This window comes from Ovis canadensis, chromosome 26 (assembly GCF_042477335.2).
Source record: "Ovis canadensis isolate MfBH-ARS-UI-01 breed Bighorn chromosome 26, ARS-UI_OviCan_v2, whole genome shotgun sequence".
Classification (NCBI taxonomy): Eukaryota; Metazoa; Chordata; class Mammalia; order Artiodactyla; family Bovidae; genus Ovis; species Ovis canadensis.
Genome location: NC_091270.1, coordinates 29,662,861 through 29,670,503, shown reverse-complemented (window position 1 = coordinate 29,670,503; position 7,643 = coordinate 29,662,861). Strand labels below are relative to the sequence as shown.

General features: G+C 48.0%; 1 non-coding gene across 1 annotated transcript; it reads right to left on the bottom strand.

Annotated features, from left to right (window-relative positions):
- Positions 1–711: 711 nt before the first annotated feature.
- TRNAG-CCC (transfer RNA glycine (anticodon CCC)) lies at positions 712–784 on the bottom strand. The gene has a single exon. It is a non-coding gene; the product is annotated as a tRNA-Gly (tRNA).
- Positions 785–7,643: the final 6,859 nt, after the last annotated feature.

Here is a 7,643-nt window from a genome sequence, read left to right as displayed (position 1 = left end):
TAGACTCCAAGAATTCTGAGTCTGGCCCTTCAAACTCTCCCATCCCCATCCTTAGGTGGGTAATGCGTTTGGGGCTCGTGAGACACGTCTGGATGTTACGAAAGCGTGGGGAGAGCCCTGGGGAACCACACAGGGGCTGGGAGCACGGCTCTGCCCTTGCTTCTCTCCACCTGCATTTGTGCTGAGGTTGTGGGCCCGCTGCCTCCAACTGCATCTCTTCTCCAGCCAACAATGTCCTTCCACCCAAACTGGAGCCATTCCAGGTGTCTGAGCCCGGAGGTCCTTGCAGATGGAGTGTAATTTAACCCAGATGATGCTTGGTTGGGGGGCCCCAGAGGGCAGGGAGCTTCCTCCTGGGGCATGGCCTTAACTGTGGACATTCTCAGGATCAATCCAAGATGATCCCGACTGGAGAGGCGTCAATACACCACGGGGCTTCTCGCCTCCAGGTCTCCTGTTTCCTCTGCCTTGACGCCTTCCTCCACCTTTGCTCTTGCTAATACCTATTGTTTCAATGTCATCTTCTTCCAGAAGCTCGTTCCTGACCTCCAGTTCTGGGTTAGGAGCTGCTCTTCTGAGCTCCCATAGCATCCGGCACATACCCCTCCCTGTACTTTTAAAGAAAGATTATTTATTTGGCTGTACCAAGTCTTAGCTGCAGCATGCAGGATTTGTTGTTGTTGTTGTTGGGGGTGGCCTTGTGGGATCTAGTTTCCTGACCAGGGATTGAACCTGGGCCCCCTGCTTTGGGAGTGCAGAGTCTTAGCCACTGGACCACCAGGGAAGTCCCGCGTCCTGCTCTTTCCTCAGTCTAACACTCATCACACTGGACTGTGGTGGCTAGAAGCCTGTTTGAGCCATGTCCAGTCCATGGGGCAGGGCTCAATTTGTGGAATGAATAGATGTATGGACTAACATATGTGATGATGGAAGCATGGAGTAATTAACCCTGGTACTGACAGTGGCCACCAGGGCTGACATTCCGCAGCAATCCAGGGCTGGACCGGAAACTTGTGAGGCATCCACGGCAAGTGAGCCCTTGGATTCTCTTCAGTTCAGAACCTGGAGATGAGTAGGACTGACTCCCAGCTGAGGCAGCAAGGAGAGCGCTCTGGGGTCTCACAGTCAATGGGTTCTTCAGTTATCTCTCAGCTTTAATAAAGTCAGAATCAATTCTTCTGAACACATTCTGGGCTATGGTCTTAGAGCGTCAGATTCCCATTACGGAATGAGGCCAGAAAGGAAAAAGGAAATAAAAACAATCAATCAAAACTTCGTTGCGAGGAAGCAGATTTCCTTTTCTTTTATGCTGCTCTTGGAAGACCTCACAAAATATCCCATGCGTATTGCAGTCCGGGCCCTTGATGAGTCCTTACCACGCTTCATCCTGGTAAGGTTAGGGTTAGTCCTTAAGGTTAGGTAAGTCCTTCACCACGTACATCAATGAGCCACCGCAAAGTTCTGGTCACACTGGGGGCCAGGGCTGGGGTTCCTTGGGTGGGAAGTGGGCACAGAAATTCTAAATTTGAGGCAACTGTGAGGAACACAAAAATGAAACAGAGAGAAAATTTGAGCTGGAAATTGTGCTGAAAGCTGGGCCTAAGAACAAGGACAACTCTGAGAGTGGGTTGGCAGAGAGGAGAGGGCGTGAGCGTCACTGGGCAGGAGGGCACTGCGGAGTCCAAGCCTTGTTCTGAGCGGTCATGGCAAGATGGTCTCTGAAAGGCCCAAGGCCCCAGAGGAGATGAAGCTTCCGGAAGGGGACAGCATATGGCCACTGCCCTTAAGGACTTTCCCAAACATCTAGTCAGCAGGGAAACCAGACAAGCAAGCGGTCGCAGCACACAGAAGGCACTGGTGAGAGCGAGTACTGTTTTCTAGCCATGGATAGTTTCTTGTTGCAGTGACAAAAAATATACCAGCAGCAAATTTTTTATCTAATAATTTAGACAGGATTCACATTAGTCTTTTTTTTTTTTTTAATTTTTGATTCCTTTTTCCCCTTTATTTCTTTTAAAAACAATTTATTTTTGGCTGCCCTGGGTCTTCATTGCTGCTCTTGGGCTTTCTCTAGTTGTAGTGAGTAGGGGTTACTCTTTAGTTGCAGGGCATGGGTTTCTGTTGTTGAGGCTCCCAGATTCTAGAGCACGGGCTTCAGTAGTTGTGGCCCATGGACTGAGTTGTCCCGAGGCATGTGGAATCTTCCTAGACCAGGGATCGAACCCATGTCCCTTGAATTGGCAGTCAGATTCTTAACCACTGGACCACCAGGGAGGTCCTGCACTTTAGTCTTTGCTTAGGCAAAGAGTTTATTTTGTGTGTGTTTGATATTAAAAATGGTTGCATAAATCTATCGTTTCATGTAATCTTCAAAATTTAATGTTGGATGTATTCTGGTGGAAAAGTGATAAATCAGTAAGAGGAAAAATTCTTGAAACAGTGTTGCTTTGCAGGGTTTTTAATTTTGTCTTTGCCAACCTCAGATTCTTTAGAGAAGTAGGTTAGGTGGGATATAAATTATAAATTAATAAGTAAAAAGATAGAATCCCTAGATTCTACTATTTTCTCTCTACCATAGGTTGTGCCCATTAAAATTTAACTTTTTTCAGTATATCGTGTAAAGACAATAGCAACTATCCTTTCTTAAGCAACTAGATATCCTATTTATTTTAAATGTAATTTTTTAAAAGTTCCTCAAACTGGGAATCACAGATGATTAAGCATCTGCAAAATTTTAATTTTGGATTTTCACCTTATTGATAATTTTTTAAAATTGGCAATTATAAAGAGAAAACTTACAGTGTCAATTTGCATTTGGTATTTTCATAAAAGACTGCATTTCTTAAGTCATCGTTTCCTCAAACTGGGATTCATGAGCAAATTCTGAGATGACTTAAAAATTATTTCTCTGAAAATTCCTCAAGTTTAAGAAACATTCGCTCTAATCAGTTCAGTTCAGTTCAGCCACTCAGTTGTGTCAGACTCGTTGCAACTCCATGAACTGCAGCATGCCAGGCTTCCCTGTCCATCACCAACTCCTGGAACCTACTCAAACTCATGCCCATCGTGTCAGTGATGTCATCCAACCATCTCATCCTCTGTCGTTCCCTTCTCCTGCCCTGAATCTTTCCCAGCATCAGGCTCTTTTCAAATGAGTCAGCTCTTCACATCAAGTGGCCAAAGTATTGGAGTTTCAGCTTCAACATCAGACCTTCCAATGAACACCTAGGACTGATCTCCTTTAGGATGGACTGGTTGAATCTCCTTGCAGTCCAAGAGGCTCTCAAGAGTCTTCTCCAACACCACAGTTCAAAAGCATAATTCTTCAGCACTCTGCTTTCTTTATAGTCCAACTCTGACATCCATACATGACTACTGGAAAAACCATAGCTTTGACTACATGGACCTTTGTTGGCAAAGTAATGTCTCTGCTTTTTAATATGGTGTCTAGGTTGGTCATAACTTTTCTTCTTATAATACAAAGTCCATTTTTCTCTGGTTCTTTTGAGCCTCAGATTAATGACATATTAGCATTATAGCTCATGTTTTTCGATGTCTCTTTGATATTAAATTAAGTCCTAGCTTGTTAAAGATCTGCTTCTACCTTTATTTCCTGAAGCACTTTTGTTTTTCTATTTGGTTTTTGATTTATCAAGAAGCAACGTGTTTGGTTTTTTTTTTTCCCCCTTAAGACCATGATTTTCTAAAGATTATTAGAAAATTTTCTAAAGATTGTTACTAAGGATTCAAGTGGGAGTTGCATGAATGTCACAAGCCAGGTGAAATATCTTTGTCTTTTCCTTACTGTAAGGATCATGGAACTGCTCGAAAGCTTCACCTTCACAAAAATAAGTTTCAAATTATGCAGGAGTCCTGATGGCTTTTAAGTCCGTCCAATTGAACACTGAGGGCATGTGAAGTAAAATTCAGATGAGGAAGGTTTACTTACAGTATCTGATGGTTTGAACTGGATCTTTAATAAGGAGACATCAAGGAGATGGATGAAGACTTCCAATCTGTGATCACTCTCTACTGGCAAGGAATAAACCACGTGCAGTGAATTTTTTTCAAGTCCTGCCCAATCTCCTGGGCTGAACTCAAATGCCACTTTCTCTCTGACACCATCCCAAGTCAGTCTATTTCTTCCTTTCCTTAGCTGGCCCTCCTCCTTCCCCTTAATACATCTCCTTTAATAAGTCCCTGGTCTGTGGCTGGCCCCATCCTTACCTGTGTTATTTGTCTATGGCCCGCTGCCCCGTCTTCACCTGTGTTAGTTATACTGGTGCATGTCTTGTCTTCCCTGTAAGATGGTACACCATCTTCTAAAGAGGGGCCACATCCATCTGCCCAGAGCAGTCACAGCATTATATATGTATTCAGGCAGTCAGCCAGTAGTCTTGAGTACAAAATGTTGCGGGGGGGCGGGGGGACATGCTCCAAACTCACAGGGACCGTATCTATCCATCTTTGTGTGAGTCAGAGATCCTACTGCAATGCCCTTCATCTGTCAGCTCTCGGTAACTCTCGGCTGAGTGAATGGAAGGCAGGAATGGCAAGGTCATCACACAACCTTCAAAAGCACCAGAGTCACTCTGCACCCATCCTGACTCCGCCTCTGAGCCAGAATAGGTAGAATAGCATTGGTAACACCTCACTGGTTTTGGTTTCTTTTTTTCCACTCTGCTTGAAATCCGCAGGTACATCTCATGATGACATTGCAACCCCCGACCCCCAATCCCTTTCCAAACTCTAAAATCCTCAGGGTGGCATAACTCATTCACTCATTCAACAAACATTTACAGAGCACCTAACACATGCAGAGACTTGCCTCTGATAGGCTCCAGAGATACAGAGGTGAAAAGACAGATGGATTCGGGTGTGTAGGGAGCTCATGTTTTAGTAAAGACAGAAGGACAAAGACCAGGAACAAATACATCAGAATCCAGAGTGGCTGGAGGGGGTGGAGCTGGAGGAGGTAATCAAGTTGGACTAGGTGTTTGGAGGCTCAGAGTCAATGAACTCCAAGAGAGGGACTCTTCCAAATGGGAAAAATTATATTTTCATTAGCTTAACTTATTATAGGAACACAGCCGGAAATACCTGGTGCAGAAGGGAACAAGGTGATGGATGGCTAGGTGGATGGATGGATGGATGAAAAAATTCAGGGCAGATGCAAAGTAGTTCACATTTACAATGCCTTTAAATCAATTCTTCTCCTCTTAGAAGTACAATTTTCCTCCCAGCTAAGGCTGATGGAAATCTTTGTGCTGATAGTATCGACAACCCTACTCCCTAAGCAAGATCCTAGGGAGACTTGGCAAGAAATGCTGACTCTCGATTCAGCCTCCCAGGCTTGGCCACGGGTCGAGTAGGTGGGCTGATAGCCACAGGAACCACAGTTGATGACCGGGCCATCTAATCCTGCTAATCTGAGGGCAAGGGAGACAGTCACCCAAAACTGCCCTGGATGGAGCAGTGTCAGAGGAGTAATCCGATGAGAGAGTCATTCACTCTTGTCTAAAGGGAAAGAGCGGGTTTCACCAGCAGGCCGGCGGAGCCAAGCCCGCCTGCCAAGGCTTTTCCAATGGCACAAACCCCGGTTTTAGAAGACTCCAGGTGTACAAGGACTTTGGAAAGGAGGACTTGTACAACAACCACCCGACCGCTGAAGAGGCACAATTTCCCATCATCCTGCAAATGTGGGTTTGAAAGACAAAATGCAAGGTGAAAATAGTAGCTCTGTTGGTTGAGGGCCTCCTGTGCTTTGCACTTTCCACAGTTCTCCGCAGCCCTCTCTGTCAGCTGGTGAATGCTGGTGAATTGTTACTATTATCCCCGTCTTACAGATCAAGGCTCTGAGGCACAGAGAAGTGAAAGAAGCGGTCTCCACTGCAGAAGTGTACGTAACTAAGTTAAGTGTTTCAATCAGGTCTTTCTGATGCAGAGCCCAAGCTCTTGCATTTCCTTTAAGTAAGTCTTTGATTTATGGAGAAATCTCATTCTGTTCTGCAGGGGTAGGGGTGCCATGTAACAATTCTGAAGTAAGACCATTTTATGAGTGTTAGGTGTGGATTTTCCAAGGCCCTTTATATTGACTGGGTAAATACTATGGGTCTCTGGGAACTGCTCACAGGTGGGGGTCAAGTGGCTGCCGCCACCCCTTCCCTTGGAGCCAGGGAGGGGATAGCTTGAAATCCACTGCTGAATCTCATCACTCCACTCCAACTCCCAACCCCAAATTCCCTTCCAAACTCTAAAACCCTGAGCAGGAACAGGTGTGTTAATGAAGAGTTTATGAAAAAGAGGTCAAGACAAAAACTGTCATAGGGACAGAAGGATTTCCTTTGCAAGGGGATTTGTGAGTGAGACCACCTTCAGACCCCCTGAACACGCTGCCCTGGGGAAACCCGAAGGAAACAAGCTCTTGAGAGAACAGAGGGGCTTGTGTTCGGGGAGCTGGGTGCCTGGCAGCGGCAGATGCGCTGGGATGGGGAGGGCCAACGTGCCTGCCCCTCCACGGACTACCCCCCGCCCCGCCCCTGGACTGGGCAGCACCTGCCTCGCTCTGGGTTGGAGTGATGTATCCCTCCCGGCTCTGAAGGCCCAGGGGCACAGCCGGCTGCTCAGATGGGCCATCTCGCCCGGATTTTTAAATTCCCTCCGAAGGCCGGTGACTCCCAGCATAGGTCTCTCTGCTGGGATCTCTGAGTGCCGGGTGCCTTTATCCAGCCACCTACTTGGCATCGCCGTGCGGATAACTAACAGGATCTCGAATATGAAGCGACCCCAAAGGGCTCTTGAGCCTTCTACCCCCTGCCGTCTCCTCTGGTCTGTCTCATTTCAGGACACATTGTCACCAGCCACCCAGAGCTCAAGTCGCGACCCTGGGTGTCCCTGTCGACTCCTCCGTGCCTTCTCCCCGACCCCCGGTCCAGTCATCAGGAGGTCCTGCGGGCGTCCGCTCCGGGGACCCACCGGAATCCCTCCATCCCCGCTGAGCCGCGTCACCTCCGCCCTGAAGCTGCCTTGTCTGCTCCTCCTGACCTCTGGCCTGCACTTGCTCCCACCTGGTCCCGCCTCACCTTTAAGCAAGGAGACCTCACACGTCTCCTGCCACTCGACACTTTCTTTCTGGCTCCTCAGCCGCACCAGGCGAGTATCCCCTTGGCTCCTTCAGCCTGGAGCAGTCCCCCTCCCGGGTCTCAGCTCGGTAGACCTTCCATTGGTTAGTTCTCGGCTCATGCTTCACGTTCTCAGAGAGACAGAACCACCCATCTCGCATCTCAGAGCTTCCCCTTCACGCATCTCAGAGCTTCCCCGTCACGCATCTCAGAGCTTCCCCGTCACGCATCTCAGAGCTTCCCCGTCACTTGGCTTCTCCTTTCACTCCTGCACAGTCTGTCCCCCTCGCTGATGGGCGAGCACCGCGCATCTCTTCATCACCCTTCCTGACCCCAGGGCCTGGCGCTTGGCCTCACGTCTAGTAGCTGTTCTGGAGCCGAATGACTGTGACCCCAGCCTGTCTGCTCAGTATCACCCCTGTTACCCCACTGTCCATCTCATCCTCCCGCTGGCCAGAATCTGGGAAGAGAGGCTACTGTGGCCCCAGACTGGCTGCCCCATGCCCTCCACCTGGAGCCACA